Consider the following 18251-nt stretch of genomic DNA (forward strand, 5'->3'; position numbering starts at 1 on the left):
TCAAGTAAGGACACCTAAACTGCACACAATATTCCAGATATAACCTCACCAACACTTTGTACACTTACAGCAAAACATCCCTATCCCTATACTCAAATCCTCTCGCTATGAAGGCCAACATACCGTTTGCCTTCTTTATGGTCTGCTGTACCTGTGTGCTTACTTTCAGTGACCGATGCACAAGGATACCAAGAGACTTTCTGAGTATCCACCCTTTTAAAGGGTGAGCTCTTGCAGGCCATGTTATTGGGCCGGAACCTGTGGAGAGGCCGCACTAAAAACCGGGTCAGTCAGGAGTGTGGGTGTGCATCCTGGGAGGAGGGCAATCTTCAGTTGGAGCCAGGGAGGAGAAGGGAGGAGACACGTGGGAGAGTTCGCTGTCAGAGACATAACTTACTTGTGTGTGTGTATGTATATATATATATATATACATACATATTATTAGTAGTTAATAAACTCTTCATTGTTGAAGCTACATTGAGTCAACTCTAGTTAGTACACTGAACTTTCATCATTACCAATGCACAATTTCAATGCAAAAAGAGGACTTATTGACAGATTTCGGTAAAGGCTCACTAGCTAAGTTCTCTTCATTTTATCAAAGCTACCATTGCTGCCACAATCTCTCCTTCATTTTCTTCATAGAATTATGCAATGCAGAAGAAAGCCATTCAGCCCATCAAGTCTGTACTGACTCTCCGACAGACCATCCACCCAGGCCTTGCATAACCCCACATATTTACCCTGCTAATTTACACGTCTTGGAACAGTAAGGGAAAATTTAGCGTGGCCAATCCACCTAACATGCACATTATTAGACTGTGAGGGGAAACTGGAGCACCCGGAGGAAACCCACACAGACATGGGAGAACGTGCAAACTCCACACACACAGTGAGCTGAGGCTGGAATTTTAAAAAAATTCCTTTTTTAGATATGGGAGTCACTGGTTGGCCAACATTTATTACCCATCCCTAGTTGCCCAAGGACAGTTGAGAGTTAATCACATTGCTGCAGCTCTAGAGTCACATGTAGGCCTGACCAGGTAAGGATGGCAGATTTCCTCCTCTAAATGACATTTGTGAACTAGATGGGTTTATCCGATGGTTGACAACGGTTTCATGGTCATCAGCAGATTCTTAATTCCAGATTTTCTTTATTGAACTCAAATTCCATCATCTGCTGTGGTGGGATTTGAATCCGGGTCCCCAGAACATTAGCTGAGTTTCTGGAGTAATAGTCTAGCAATAATAGCACTAGGCCGTCAACTTCCCAATTGAACCTGGGTGGCTGGCATCGTGAGGCAGCTGCGCTAACCACTGTGAGGGTAGTTCGAATCCCACCATGACAGATGGCAGAAATTGAATTCAATAAAAATATGGAATTAAAAGATTAATAATGATCATGAAATATGTGACCCCCAGATCCAAGCAATGCCCTTTGGCATGGTCAAGGGAGCCATTCAGTTCAAATAAATGCTGGCCCAGCTAGTGATGCCCACACCCCAATGAATAAAGAAACACTTTGCTGAATGGGATTTCCCACAATGTCAGCAAGAACACTACAGATATTTGTCTCAACTTGTTGCTATGATTGGATTAAGTCTGGGCTCTTCCTGATCTCGGCTCTGCCTCAGCTTTGCCAACCCTCCTGCCACTGGTCATTCTGTAGAAGAATGACTGAGCATTAGAAGTAGATCATTTGTGGATCCTGACCCTGCCTTGCTGATATGACGCTGTTCCGATACACAAACGCCCAATTAGGCCACTGGTGATGTTCAAACCCATCGGCGACACCCCTTAGCGTTGCCTGGGAACCAGCTCTGGATTAGAATGTTTCAAAGGCAGATGGTAACCATGCCCGGGCCGGGATTCTCCGCTTTTGCACGCCCCTCTACTGCTGCCAGCGAGAACGGAGAATTTGGTGTTTAGCCAAATCCCCATTCACTGCAGCGGGACTGGAGAATCCCAGCTGCGGGCAAGGTCAGAGAATCCCGACCCTGGTCTTTGCGGAATGGAACAAGAAGACCAGGAACATCATGGTCCAAGCAAGTGCCCACTCCTGAGGTGACTAATTCTGTCTGTTCAAGCGATGGCAATGTTCTGCCACCTCATGAGTTACACATCCCCTTTGCTGCTGATTGAAGTCTTAAGCAACAATCAATAATGGCCCCTTGCTGTACACCCAACAGCTGCATACTGACAAAGGCCCAGACCATTCTTCTTCCTATTCTCAACTTTGAAAATTTCACTCAGTACCTCTCCAGCCCATTAACAAAGTCTGAATGAGCCAGTTAATTGAGACGGATTGTATTGTGAAGTCACCTTCCCCACCCTTTCTTTGAAAAGTGCAGCACGTCATAGAGACGTTGAAAGGTTGACACACAAACTGAGAGCATTCAGTGCACCTACACCTAGCCTTACCCCAACTCAGAGCAATCAGTGCGCCTGAACCTAGCCCGACCCTGACAGGCATTTGGGAATCCAGCCCAGGGTGTGTGACTGATAGATGAGGATCACTCAATTGAGTGAATTAGAGTCTTTGCACTTTTCAGTTAGTTCGGGGAGCCGGTGCACTGTGTAGATGGATGTGTTGGAAAACCAATGGTAGGAGCTTGGAGGGGTTGGGGTGGGGAGTGAGAAGGCAGTTGGATTTAGAACGTCATGTGGTGAAATCTCCAGGAAGGCATTGGAATTGGTAACCTTGCACATCATACAATTGCCCACATGGCTTTCTGCTGAGCAAGGGCACCTTTTTCAGTTGGAGTTGAGTGTTGTTATTTAACTTATATGTCACAAACTAATTTTATACTCATATTTGCAGCTCTTATCATACATGGTGGCAGTGTACAAGTTTGAATGGGATGGCGATGAACTCACATTTGTTTCTTTCTTTGTTGTAGGTTGAAGCCCAGCTCTAGCTGACCCTCCACTCTTCAGATCGCTCCAGTGTAATGAACTGCATGAGCCTTCTTCTCATTTCTTGGGAATAGGTAGGGCACCTTCACAATTTTATCCACAAGGAGACCCAGATTTTACTAACAGTAAATATCATGACTTGTTTGGTGAATCGTATTGCAGCATTTTCCTCTGTTCCCTACCTCTTAAGTCTCAGTCTACACAGGATAGACCTTGTCAGTCACGCCAACAGGGAGCTCCATATGGGTGAACATGCACTATCTTAGTATTAACATTGTTAACTCATTTGCACAATGTAAATGGATTAACTCCTGCTGTAAAATATCAGGAATGTCCAACATATTTTATGTGTTATTATTACTTTTGCATCACTGATTTTTAAACAGGTACAAGCTTTTGTTGTAAATGAACTAGCATTTCAAGCTGTTGTTATTATCTGAGAAACCTAGATAGATGGTCAAGCTCCACAGTGTTATACAGTAGCAGCAATGTAAAGAGAAAGGAAAAATCAGGCACAAGAAATTCGGATCTGGCATTTTAAAGTTATGGCTATTATTAGGGGAGGCAATGGCTTGGTGGTATTATCACTAGACTATTAATCCAGAAACTCAGCTAGTGTTCTGATGACCCAGATTCGAATCCCGCCACAGCAAATGGTGGAATTTGAATTCAATAAAAAATTCTGGAATTAAGGATCTATTGATGACTACAAAACCATTGTTGGAAAAACCCACCTGGGTCATTAATGTCCTGGTCTGGCCTACGTGTGACTCCAGAGCCAAAGCAACTCTTAACTGCCCTTGGGCAACTAGGGATGGGCAATAAATGCTGGCCAGCCAGTGACACCCATGTCCTAAGAACGAATCAAAAAAAGATTTCTAACTGTCGTGAACGTCACTTCATGGAAATTCAATGGGACACTTTGGCTGGAATTCTCCGGCCGTGCACATCCAGTGGAATTCTCTGGTCCTGCCGATAGCGCGCCCCCTGCTGTTTCCCAGTGGCATGGAGTGGCTTCAGTAAGAATTCCCTTTGACAGCAACGGAACCAGAGGATCCCACTGCCCATGAATGGTGCGCCACCTCCTACTGCCGAGAAAAGTGCTGAGTGGAGGCAAGAGAATCTCGCCCTTCACTTTCTTTGTATTATCACCTACGTCCATACTAGTCTGAAAATGCCCGATCTCAGAAGTTAAGTAAATTTAGGCCTGGTTAGTACTTGGATGGGAGACTGCCAGTTGCAGTTGGCTTTTGGATAGTCAGAAGCTTTTTCCCAGGGTGGAAGAGTCAATTATTAGGGGGCATAGGTTTAAGGTGCAAGGGCAATGTTTAAAAGAGATGTACAAGGCAGATGTTTTACGCAGGGAGTAGTGGGTGCCTGGAACTTGTTGCCGGGGGAGATAATGGATGTAGATATGGTAGTGACTTTTAAGAGCGTCTTGACAAATGCATGAAGGGGATGAGAATCGGGGATATGGTCCCCAGAAGGGTGGGGGGGCTTTAGTTAAGACGGGCAGCATGGTCAGTGCAGGCTTGGAGGACCGAAGGGCCTGTTCCTGTGCTGTAATTTTCTTTGTTCTTTGTTCTTTGAATTTGGGGGTTTAAAGAAAGATCAATGAAATTCAAATCCCCCCGACAAATTCTCCTGGTTGGTTTTACACATGGTACAGGGCAAGAGCAGACAAAATGCTGAGGACCAGAAAAGTTCTTTCACCTTATGAAAGTAGTCCTCACCTAGTCACCACCATCCCACCATCTTAAATATCCCGAATGTCTTTTTTTTTCCCTCCATTAGACTGTCAGGCAGATTATTTAAAACATTTATCACTTCTTAAGCGAAGTATCTCTTTTTAAGATCTATTTTAAGGTTACTTCATAATTCATTTCCTCTCTCCGACTTGCCTGATCTACTTTGAAATGATGTTGCTGACCCTTCCCTGATCTTTAATTTGTCACACTGCTTGTCGACATCCAGTCTTGGATCAGTAGAAATTCCTTCTAATTTAATATTGGGAAGGCCAAAACCGTTGGGCAGGATTTTCCGCACCCCCTGCATGTTTCGTGATGATGTCCCACCATTGACTGGAATGTGCCGCTATCAACGGGATTTCCTATTCTATGCACCCCAACCCCCACCACCAGGCACCTCGCGGTGGGAGTTCACCACTGGGGGGACCGGAAGATCCCAGTGGTGAGCCAGCCCAGAAAATTCCCAAGACTGTCAGCTTCCAATCTCTGTAATGCCGTCCATTTTTGTCCCTGCCTCATACATCTCCTGCTGAAACCTCATCCATGTCCTTGTGGGCTCTGTACACTTGATAATCCCAATGATCACTTAGCCAGTTCCCATAGAACAGAATCATAGAATTCCTACAGTACAGAAGGAGACCATTCAGCCCATTGAGTCTGTACTGATCACAATCCTACCCAGGCCCTATTCCCAGAACCCCACACATTTAGCCTGCTAATCCCCTTGATACTAGGGTCAATTTAAGCATGGCCAATCAACCTAACCCACGCATCTTTGGCAAGAAACCTGAGCACCTGGAGGAAACTCATGCAGACATGGGGAGAACCTGCAAACTCCACAGTGACAGTGACCCGAGGCTGGAATTGAACCTGGGACCCTTGCGCTGTGAGGCAGCAGTGCTAACCACTGTGTCACCCCACCATCTTGAATTTTTGCAAACCCCACCCCCCACCACCCTCCCCCTCATAAAACTGAGCTCATCCCAAACTCTGGTATCTGCAGTATATCTCACAGCAAGTCCCACTAACCCCATCACTCCTGAGTTTACTGATCTATATTGGCACCTTGTTTTTGAAATTCTTATCCTGGTTTTCAAATCCCTCCACGGCTTCCCCACTCCCACCATTTCTATACGACCCACCCAGATACCTGCAGAGTGCTCCAAATTTTAATCACTGGCGTTGAAAGAGGTGGAAGGAGTTTGAAAGCTGATGTGCACAATTTTTCCCAAATGATCTTGACCATGTAATTCGTCAGTCAGTGAGATCGCCCAAGATGGGAGCAGAGTCTTTTCAGGCAGGTGGAGATCAAGGCCAGTCAGCATAGAAGGCTGAGTAAAGAGACACCCCAACAATTATGGGTGTGACACTTTCTTTGAGATAGAAAGAAACTTGCAAAGGATATGCTCACTTAATGTATCACTGCAATTTGTTCACACATCCCACTGAGGTTTTGATGATGCAGGCAAGCCTGCCTTAGTTATGGCTCTCATACGGATGGGGAGAAGGCAGGCCCATCACAAGTTGGCCCAGGGCCATGACTAACAGGGATCTGAGCAGCAAGAGGAAGCAGGACCTCTGTAAGGTCCAGATGCTGTTGAACATGGCCCATTTCATTGGTGACCATTGGCCTGGCCATGTTGGTGGTGTTCCAAACTGGAGCTGAGTGATGGGGTTAGTGGGACTTGCTGTGAGATATATTGCACTTACCAGAGTTTGGGATGAGATCAGCTTTATGAGGGGGAGGGTGGTGGAGGGTGGGGTTTGCAAAAGTTGAAGATGGGGGGGGTGGTGGCGCAGTGGTTAGCCTCACAGCGCAAAGGTCCCAGGTTCAATTCCAGCCTTGGGTCACTGCCAGAGGCATCCTTGTATGTCCTGGGATGTGGTGGCTCACATCTACCATCTTCTCCAGTATGAGCTATGGCTACAGGGACTCTGGGTAAGTAGCGCAGAATGCCTGACCTGCAATGAGTGAATATCAGTCAGGATGCCTTTTAAACATGGCACCAGAAGCCTTGACCCCACGAGGTAATAGCGGGGCAGGCAACTTCCCGCCTGTGCCCCTGATGAGATTTATCGAGTTCCTCGCTGAAGCATCATTAAACAAGCTCAAAAGTGGAAGATGGTGCGTGTCCACCCGCACACCCCTGCCAACCCTTCCCATCCACCGGAGTCACTTTCCCAGCTGCCACTAGACCAGAGTGGAAAATTTCGCCCATTTGGCAACTCCGCTGCCGCCCCTCCCCCCCCTCCACCCCCGACGGTCACATGGGTTTTCGCAAAGATTGGGCTCCATCAAAGTGTGCAAAAAAAAAAGTTTTCCCTTTTATCTTATTCATGCTCATTAACATGGGAAATGTCAGGGGTTTTGTGTTTTGTTCAACTGCAACATGAAAGTACATCAGCTGAAATTATTGTTCAAAAACTAGGCTGACCAGAGGAAGTGACATTTTCCTTGACTTGTTTAAGTCAGGAATCTTAATCCATTTTGGAGGGATAATGAGAACCACACTGGGGAAACAAAATAGGATGAAAATTAGATTTTGTTTTAATGTAACTAACACAAAAGAATAGGAAATATCACTAATCCCTACCTGCCTGTCCTGCTTTGACACATGAACCTGACCAAGCTACTTTCTCTTTGTATCTCGTAATCACTTCTCTTTCTCTCATCAATCTCTTCAGTGCATTGATGTTGCCTGCTTCAATGGCTTATCCTTCAGACCACATTTCCATTATCCTCTGTCGAAAAAAAAGTTTCATCATCATTTCCCTTGTTGCAACTTGCTTTCAAATTTTCCACTTGAATCCACTGAGATTTAAATCCTTCACCAGAGCAAAGCATTACCTGAATCAACGCCGTCAATCCCCTTCTCATCTTGAAAACATCCATTTATAATATATGCTGAATTTTTAATTGTCCATTTAATGAAACTTCAGTATTCTCCGCCTGTTAAGTATTAATCTGTGCAGAATGAGTCCATGTTGCCTGAGGAAGCTTGGTGTCAAGGGGGTTTATTTATGTAATTATTAGTGTCTCAAGCGGCTTACATTAACACTACAGTGAGGTTACCATGAAAATGTCCCAGTTGCCCACACTCCTGCACCTGTTCAGGTACACTGAGGGAGAATTTAGCATGGACAATGCACTTAACCGGCACGTCTTTCGGACTGTGGGAGGAAACCGGAGCACCCGGAGGAAACCCACATGGACACGGGGAGAGTGCGCAGACTCCACATAGACAATGACCCAAGCCAGGAATTGAATCCAGGCCTCTGGTGCTGTAAGACTGCAATGCTAACCACTGCGCCACCATGCCACCCGAAAGCAAGGTACCGCCAAGATTTGAACTCGGATCTCTGGATTGAGAGTCCAGAGTACTCACCATTGTAGCACGGAAGTCAGAACACAGCAGCCAGCTCAAATGGTCACTTATTAGTGAAGCAGATGGGTTTTTACGACAAGTGATGATAGTTTCATGGTCTCCAATACACAATGAAACTTGGGCATCCTGCACATACACTAGCTGGGAAAGAGCCAGACATGCGCAGTTCAGATTTTTTAAGTTGTTCAGGCCCTTGAACATGGTCAATGGGACTTGGAGCAGAAGATAATGGTCCCTTGTGCCAGCACAAAAACTCAAAATGGGCACAAAAACCCAGAAGAAGCGAGAGCCACAGGGAGAGTTTAAAAAAGGCAGGAGAGGGTAGGGAGAAATTAAAAACCAAGTTCCCAGTAAGGAAAGAAGGCAGAGAAAAGAGGAGGTGTGCCTCTGTTTTTTTATAGTATAGAGAATCATAGAAACCCAACAATGCAGAAAGAGGCCATTCGGCCATCAAGTTTGCACCGACCACTATCCCACCCAGGCCCTGTCCCTGTAACCCTACATATTTACCCTGCTAATCCCTCTAACCTACGCATCCCGTAACACTAAGAGGCAATTTAGCATGGCCAATCAACCTAACCCACACATCTTTGTATTGTGGGAGGAAACTGGAGTATCCGCAGGAAACCCACGCAGACACGGGGAGAACGTGCAAACTCCACAGTGACCCAAGCTGGGAATCAAATCCAGGTCCCTGGACCTGTGAGGCGGCAGTGCTAACCACTGTGCCATCGTGCCGCCCATAGGTGTGCCATGACATACAAAGGCTGGGAACGCAGATTGTCCTAGACTGAAAGCTTCCATCTCCTTCAGGCTTTTCTTGGGAGCGTGAGTAAGATTGGGTCCCCTTGATTCTAGGTTACCAACAGGCTCAGGCAAATACAACCTCACCAGAAAATTGCCTTGTTTTGTTTTCGGTGCATACAGAACAGAAAATGGAACGTTGTGTAAATTAACAATTTTTTGTTTGCCCCGTCTTCATCTTACGTGTGCCCACTGCCCATTTTGCAGATGGATGCAAATTTGAAACTGAGTGCCATTTGATCGGCTAAACAAAACCTCCCCAAAAGATTCAGCAATTTGGAAGGCAACGAATTTGAGGTTGGGTTGGATTGATTTACTAACCTGGATTAGGTCAGTGTTTATTTATCCCTGTGGTCAGGGAGATATTGCCAGCCATTCTGGAGATACCCACCCTCGAGTAACATACCTGGATATAAGAACGTAAGAACATAAGAAATAGGAGCAGGAGTAGGCCATCTAGCCCTTCAAGCCTGCTCCGCCATTCAATAAGATCATAGCTGATCTGAAGTGGATCAGTTCCACTTTCCCACTTTCTCCCCATAACCCTTAATTCCCTTGTCTATCAAAAACCTATCTACCCGTGCCTTAAATATATTTAGCGAGGTAGCCTCCACCACTTCAACGGGCAGAGAATTCCAGAGATTCACCACCCTTTGAGTGAAGAAGTTCCTCCTCAACTCTGATCTAAACTGCCCCCCCACTTATCTTGAGGCTGTGCCCTCTAGTCCTGCTATCCTTTCTAAGTGGGAAGAAATGTGTCAAATATGTGTCAAAAATGTGTCAAATATTCTTCTGCATTCTCAGCCTTTAAAGAGCGTTTGGGGAGCTGATGCCCTCATGGCATTATCACTGGGCTATTAATCCAGGAACTCAGCTAATGTCCTGAGGACCCGGGTTCGAATCCCGCCACAGCAGATGGTGGAATTTAAATTCAGTAAAGAAAATCTGGAATAACGAATCAACTGATGACCATGAAATCATTGTCAATTGTCGGAAAAACCCATCCGGCTCACTCATGTCCTTCAGGGAAGGAAATCTGCCTTCCTTACCTGGTCTGGCCTACCTGTCACGCCAGACCCACAGCAATGTGGTTGACTCTCAACTGCCCTCTGGCAACTAGGGACGGGCAATAAATGCTGGCCAGCCAGCGATGCCCATATCCCCACGAATGAATGAAAAAGAAGCATGGGGTTGGTGAGGGTGGATTTCTCCAGGCTAAAGATTCTGGGGTGGTGTCGGAACATGGGGCTAACATAGGGCCAGAAAATTGGAACTCAGTTTATTTAAATGTGGTTTTCATTCATCTGTGACATTGGCAATTATCATTCGGATAATTGGCCCATTACAGTGCTTCTGCCGATGCAAAACTCTAATTATTTCTCAATCACTTCCCCAAAGTGCTTTGTGCAAAGCCACAATTCCTGTTAGTTCAACTGATTTCAGCTAATTTGGAGCAGCTTTATCCAGATGCACTAATAGGCTTCACACAGTAAAACAAACTGCCAGTCCCACAGAGAAAGAAGAGCCATGTTGGGCCAGGCACCATTAAGAGCCATTAACGGTAACCCAACAAAAGCCGTCGCTTTCAGGACAGGGAAGAAAAGGGAAAGTTTGATCCGATATGAAAATTAACAATGAAAGCTCTTAATATTAACTGGGCAGGTGTAAGCATGCTTCACATACATAATAGGAACTTTCAAGCCCAGAATTTATGCCTTGTTACATATTATTTCTTAAATGCTTCATTTATAATTACTTCAAATGTGCAACTTCAATCAACTCCCAGTTCACAGAATCGTGCAGAAAAAGGCCATTCAGCCCATCGAGCCTGCACCGCCAACAATCCCACCCAGGCTCAAATCTGTAACCCCACATATTTACACTTCTAAGCCCCTTGACACTAAGGGGCAATTTAGCATGGCCAATCCACCTAACCTGCCCATCTTTAGGCAGCACGTCTTTCAGACTGTGGGAGGAAACTGGAGCACCCAGAGCTTACCCTCACAGACACGAGGAGAATGTGCGAACCCCACAGTTACCCGAGCCCGGAATTGAATCCGGATCCCTGGCGCTGTAAGGCAGCTGTGCTAACACTGTGCCAACATGCCACCAGTTATTACCAGCTTGCTAAAGTAAGTACATTTTTAAAAGGTTACATGGATCACTGTCTGTGCATTGTCTGCATGTTCTCCCCATATCTGTATGGGTTTCCTCCAGGTGCCCTGGTTTCTTGCCATAGTCTGAAAGACATGCTGCTTAGGTGCATTGGCCATGCTAAATTCTCCCTCAGTATACCCGAACAGGCGCCAGAGTGTGGAGACTAGGGGATTTTCACAGTAACTTCATTGCAGTGTTAAAGTAAGCCTACTTGTGACAATAGTAAATAAATAAAAACTAAATTAACATGGCATGAGGTATTGGAACCAGGAAGGTTCCAGGTTCAACCTAGAATGTACAAGAGGAATTTGGAAATGGAATTTAGTCCAGATTCCTAAAGAGGTGCAATGAAAGAACAAGCCAGAAATTTACATAACACTCATCTTGTTTCCCAGAAGTGCCCCACGTACAATTCATTCCTGATAAATGTATTTATTCACATAGGCATCATAGAGCACTGGATTTTATTTCACTATCTTTCTCTCAAAATGATCTATTAGTCTCAGAAATGGCACTAAATGTGTAATTAGTGATGCACATCAATATGTAAAAAAAAACAAAACAGGAACATGGACCATTATTTAAAAATGGACAGCAATACAATGAAGTTACTATGAAAATCTCCTAGTCACCACACTCTGGCGCCTGTTCAGGTACACTGAGGGGAATATAGCTTAGCCAATGCACCTAACCAGCACATCTTTCAGAATGTGGGAAGAAACCTCTTATGTTCTTATGTTCCTCTTATGAAACCTCTTATGTTCTTATGAAACCAGAGCACCGGGAGGAAACCCATGCAGAGAATGTGCAGAGTCCACACGATGGTAGTAATGATGTGGAGATGCCGGCGTTGGACTGGGGTAAAACAGAAAGAAATCTCACAGCACCAGCTTAAAGTCCAACAAGTTTATTTGTAGCAAACGCCCCAAGCTTTCGGAACACGTTGCTTCTTCGTCAGCGCCCAGCCACCTGATGAAGGAACAATGTGTTCCAAAAGCTTGGGGCATTTGCTACAAATAAACTTGTTGGACTTTAAGCTGGTGTTGTGAGATTTCTTCCTGTTTCAGACTCCATACAGACAGTGATCCAAGCTGGGAGTTGAACCCAGGTCCCTGGCGCTGTGAGGCAGCAATGCTAACCACTGTGCCACCATGTGCAGCATTGTTGGGAGTCTGCTTGTGACACTAACAAATAAACATTAAACAAGCACTTCAAAGGATTTTTAATTCACTCAATCTTTTGTTGGAATTTGTTGCCATTGTGTAGATTTATTTTGCCTTTGTTGTCATTGTTCCTGCGGGGCTCAGTTTATTGTGGCACCAAGCCCACTGTATTTCCGCTGCCCTAATTCAAGGACACCCCTTCAGCACAGTCCCAGTTTGTCGAATGAGGCTGGCTAAGCCAGAACAATTCAGGAACTGAACGTGTGATCTTCCTGGTCTGTGTGGCTCAATAAATCACAAGGATGTTCATTTACTAATTGAGTCATTGGGGAAAGAACCAATTGGATTTGTAAAGATGAGTGCAGATGGGGCATGCTCTTTAAGGAGTCACAGAAAGTTAATTCTTTCTTTAATTCTCTTTTTATCCTTGCACCAATTTGCACTTACTTAAACCAACCTAAATGCTCAACCGATCTCATTGCAACTCTTCACAAGATTTTTTTTTTGCCACTGGGGGTTTTCGACCATACAAAAGCCAGGCTCCAATGCCGTGAATCAACCTATTATACACTTCTTTTAGCTATTCTGACAACAGACAATTGAACGGAATTGAATTGAAAGATCTGGTTACTGGGAATGCTTGCCATTCAGAAAGAAAATACTATTAAACATTACTGAAGAATAAGTTGGCGGGCAGCTTACCTGCTATCACTGAACGGTTTCGCATCTTTATCCTCTGAATGGTTATCGTCCTGAAGAAATCTGTAGAGTTTGCAATATAGCTCCCACTCATTTACATTGATACAAAACTCAGAGAAAGCCCGATTCATTCTTTGCGAAGACGCGTTCAGAATTAAATTTATCCTTCCTTACAAGAGAATTTTTAGACTTTCTTTCTGTTTAATCTTTCAACTTTACCCCCGCACCTCTGGAAGGTGCTGCCCTTTGCTGAGAGATTGTTTCAAGAGCACCAGTTGCCCCTTGTTTAAAAGAGTAAAGTGTTGCAGTCTCAGCATTGCAGACGTAGTCAAGTTACTTTGTCCAGTTATCATTCTTACTGGGATAAACAGCCATTTTGCATGCAACAAGATCACACAATCAGGAGTCTGAAGCACAGCTCTTTATGAGTGAAGCATTTGCTGGTCAAATCTCCATTTGTGTTCAGATACCGTCATGAGAATCTTCAGTCTCAACTTGAGCCACCTTCATCTACTTCTGTTTTTGAGCTAAATCAAAATGATGGGTGGAATTTAGTCCAGGTAATGGGATTCTTGTTCATCAGCTCTTTAGCTGATGAAAACCTCACGTTCATCTCCTTACAGGGAGACTCTTGAGATTTTGTTGGGATTTTACCGCCTTGCTTGCCCAAAGCCAATGGAAGATGCCATTCTGCTTGCCTCGGGCAAGTGAGGTGGTAAAATTCTGGTCAAATTAAGTACCAGACGGGCACTTAGGTAAATGATGGCAGTCCAGCCCCGAACTCGAGGATCCCAAGGATGGAAATCTTGCACACCTGACCCCACTCTAACCCCGTTCCAAGAACTGCTGGCCAATCAAAGGCTCTCATCACAGGCAGTGCCACCAGAGTGGTGGTAGTGATGGTCACTACACCAACCAGAGGGCCAGTATCAGTGAGAGACCCAGGCCACAGGTAACTGAGGGTGGCATGGGGGTTCTCAGCATTTAACTGGTTCATTGGGAGGAGGTTAGTGGGTATCTTCAAAGGCAAACGCAGGAAGAGCAGCTGCTGCATGCCCCCTCCCTTCATAACTCCAGGGTCCTCAGCGTGGCACTGAGTGCCTGACAGCGAGGCCCCCCCTGCATTTCCAGCTCGCCATGTTAAAGCTGTCCTGCCTTCCACTGCTTGAATGTCAACAGCAGTGGGATTAAATCTTTCTTGGCATACATGCATCAACTGGCGGTGGACTGGACCGGCCATCCACAAGTCTTTCCACTGTGAACTTAATCGGGATAGGAGCAAGAGAGCGCCAAGTCCCAACCTGGCACCCTCCCTCCCCGCCTCCAAATGCATCTGAGGGAGAGGTATTACCCTCTGCACAATGTTACTAAACCCTACAGTGTACCTTGAACCTTCAAGACTCAATGAGCTGGCAACTGAGCCAAGCTGATTTACATTGCCTGCAAGTGAATGTGTGCCTGTACAGACAGAACTTGGAGGTTAATCGTGAGTGGCACCAGACCAAGATCCAAATGCATTTGTTGTACATCAGGGAACGTGCATTGATTAGAGATGAAGAGTTGGTTGTCCATCTCCAACCGTAATAGCACCAGCATTCTTTAATCTTCTTCTTATCTCAGCCTTTGCTTTCTTGCTTTACCAAGTACCTGGATTCAGTTGCTCCCTGACTACGGGGGCAAACTAACCATTTGCAAAGTGTAAAAGCTGACTCAGTCCATAAGGACAGACCATTCCAAGTGCTAGGCTGTGTGAAGACATGATGCAAATTGCACATATGTGCATTTCTAAACAATCGTGTGCGCGCAGTTAATGGAATTGGCGCTATTGTTGCCAGAACAGGTCCAAAACCCAGTGAATCGGTCCGTCCTGTACTATAGAATAGCATAAATCTGAGGTGGCGTTCAATGCTGGCTTTTCGCTTTCCATTCCAGATGGCCTTGTGAGGATTTACTCATTTCTACTCACGCTTTTAAACAGGAAAGAAAAGTGTAAGCAACATGCCTTCTGATAAAGAAATCTCTACTCTCTATTGAAAAACATATGGTGTGACTACACACATAGAACGATATCTTCATAAAATGATACAGAACAAAAGGAGGCCATTCAACCCAGCATGCCTAAGACTTTTAAAGAGTTATCCAATTACTCCCATACTTCTCTGCTCTTCCTCACTGGTTCAGCAGGTTTCTTTTCCAAGTATTTATCTACTTTCCTGCATAAAAATGTTTTTCTTCATTTGATGTCTGGTTCTATTGCCAGTTATTTAATATATGTAATGTGTATATATAGATATCTATTTTAGGGGTGATTCACCAAACCCACTCACACAAAAGCAAATCCCACTATAGCTGGAGACTCTCGCGAGAGGGACTGTACGATGGGGAGATCTCATCATGAGATTTTCCCCACCCTCCCCAGCCAATGACATAATCAGATTAACATACTTAAATCCTAATTTAAATATTCAGAATTGGCTTTAAGGTGAATTTACCTAGCTCCTGGCATTCCCCAACCGTCAAGCTAGCGGGCACCACTACTAGTCTCCAAAAATGGAGTGGAGATGCCAGTGTCGGACTGGGTTGGGCACAATAAGAAGTCTCACAATACCAGGTTAAAGTCCAGCGGGTTTATTTGGAATCACGAGTTTTTGGAGTGCTCCTCCTTCAACAGGTGAGACTTACCTGATGAAGTCACCTGATGAAGGAGCAGTGCTCCAAAAGCTTGGGATACCAAATAAACCTGTTGGACTTTAACCTGGCATTGTGAGACTTCTTACTGTGCCCAAAAATAGAGACTGACCATGCTGGGGGCGTGGGGGAGGTGGGGTACTCAGAGGTCATTGTCACCCCTGTGTGATCAGGGACATGGCTGGAAGTGCCCTGGCAGGTTGGCACTACCACAGGTGTTACCAGATTGGCAGTGCCAGAGTGGCACTTGCTAAGGTGATGTCAAGGTGGCACGATCAGAGTGCCAGGGAATGCTGGCACGTTGGCACTACAAAAGGGAGAGTCCTCAAGGGAGAGGAGCCTTTGGTGACCCCCATACCTGGGTGTTACCATGATTGAGGGCAAGGGTGCTGATGCCAGCAATTGGGTGGGCGGGGGGAGGGTCTATGCTGTGACCTTTTGAAACTGGCGCCCCAGTCTCTGAGGAGCCGCCCTTGCCTGCGCTCTGTACATCTCAATCACAGCACAAATCATCCCAACCTCCATTGGGGTGGAATCACCCCAATCCACCCACTTTAGAACATAGAACATAGAACATAGAACATTACAGCGCAGAACAGGCCCTTCGGCCCACGATGTTGCACCGACCAGTTACAAAAACAATGACCCACTAGCCTATACCAATCCCTTTTCGTCCATAAACCTATCCAGAGATCTCTTAAACGCCCCCAAACTAGACGCATTTACAACTGCAGCAGGCAGGGCATTCCAATCCCTCACCACCCGCTGGGTAAAGAACCTACCCCTGACATCCGTCCTGTAGCTACCCCCCCTTAATTTAAAGCCATGCCCCCTCGTGCTAGCTTTCTCCATCCGAGGAAAAAGGCTATCACTATCCACCCTATCTAAACCTCTAATCATCTTATATGTTTCAATAAGATCCCCTCTTAGCCGCCTTCTTTCCAACGAAAACAACCCTAGATCCCTCAGTCTCTCCTCATAGGACCTCCCCACCATACCAGGCAACATCCTAGTAAACCTCCTCTGCACCCTCTCCAACGCCTCCACATCCTTCTTGTAATGCGGGGACCAGAACTGCACACAGTACTCCAAGTGCGGCCGCACTAGAGTAGTGTACAGTTGCAACATTACACTGCGACTCCTAAATTCAATCCCCCTACCAATAAACGCCAAGACACCGTACGCCTTCTTGACAACCTTATCTACTTGATTCCCAACTTTCAGGGATCTATGTACACACACACCTAGATCCCTCTGTTCATCCACACTATTCAAAGTCCTCCCGTTAGCCCTATACTCGACACATCTGTTGCTCCTACCAAAGTGAATTACCTCACACTTCTCCGCATTAAATTCCATCCGCCACCTCTCGGCCCAGCTCTGCAACCTATCTAAGTCTCCCTGCAGACTATGACACCCTTCCTCACAATCTACCACACCTCCAACTTTGGTGTCATCAGCAAATTTACTAATCCACCCAACTATACCCTCATCCAGATCATTAATAAAAATTACAAACAACAGTGGCCCCAAAACAGATCCCTGAGGCACACCACTCGTAACTGCACTCCATGATGAATATTTACCATCCACCACCACCCTCTGTCTCCTATCTGATAGCCAATTCCTGATCCAACTTCCTAGATTACCCACAATCCCATACATCTGCATTTTCTGCAGAAGCCTACCATGGTGAACCTTATCGAACGCCTTACTAAAATCCATGTATACCACGTCAACTGCCTTACCCCCATCAACCTCTTTGGTCACCTTCTCAAAAAACTCAATAAGGTTAGTAAGGCACGACCTACCTGCTACAAAACCATGCTGACTATTTCTAATCAATTCATTACACTCCAAATAACTATAAATCCTATCCCTAATAATTTTTTCTAAAACCTTGCCCACAACAGAAGTAAGACTCACCGGTCTATAATTCCCGGCAAAGTCTCTGTTCCCCTTCTTAAACAATGGGACAACATTCGCTATCCTCCAATCCTCCGGGACTACACCAGAGACCAATGACGACCTGAAGATCTGAGCCAGAGGCTCTGCAATCACCTCTCTAGCCTCCCAGAGAATCCTAGGGTAGATCCCATCCGGACCAGGGGACTTATCTATTTTCAGCCCCTCAAGAATTTCCAGCACATCCTCTTTATCAACCGTAATACTGTCTATTTTACACCCCTGCAACCCAATGTCCTCCTCAGCTATATTCATGTCCCCCTGCGTGAACACCGAAGAGAAATATTGGTTCAATACTTCTCCAATCTCCTCCGGTTCCACACACAACTTCCCCCTGCTGTCTGTAACTGGCCCTAATCTTGCCCTGACCAACCTTCTGTTCTTGACATACCTATAGAACGCCTTAGGATTCTCCTTAATCCTATCAGCCAAAGTCTTCTCATGTCCTCTTTTAGCCCTTCTCAACTCACTCTTCAACTCCCTCCTAGCCAATCTAAAGCTTTCTAGTGCACTATCTGAGCCCTCCAATCTCATCCGAACATAAGCCTCCTTTTTCTTTTTAACCATCGACTCAACTCTTTTAGTGCACCACGGTTCCCTAGATCTACCAAATCCACCATGCCTGACAGGGACATACCTATCAAGGACTCGCAGTAGCTGCTCCTTGAAAAAACTCCACATTTCAATGTGGATGGATTGCAACGGGGATCACGCTGACCCACTCA

General features: G+C 45.5%; 1 protein-coding gene across 1 annotated transcript in view; it reads left to right on the plus strand.

Moving 5' to 3' along the window:
• The window catches only part of sema6bb (sema domain, transmembrane domain (TM), and cytoplasmic domain, (semaphorin) 6Bb), a 588988-nt gene that overhangs the window by 149411 nt on the left and 421326 nt on the right, over window positions 1-18251 (plus strand). Inside the window, exon 2 of the mRNA XM_080212572.1 lies at window positions 2901-2990. The gene's annotated coding sequence lies outside the window, so the exon portion shown is untranslated. The remainder of the gene's footprint in view (window positions 1-2900; window positions 2991-18251) is intronic.

This window comes from Carcharhinus amblyrhynchos, chromosome 26 (assembly GCF_965287045.1).
Source record: "Carcharhinus amblyrhynchos chromosome 26, sCarAmb.v2.hapA, whole genome shotgun sequence".
Lineage (NCBI taxonomy): Eukaryota > Metazoa > Chordata > Chondrichthyes > Carcharhiniformes > Carcharhinidae > Carcharhinus > Carcharhinus amblyrhynchos.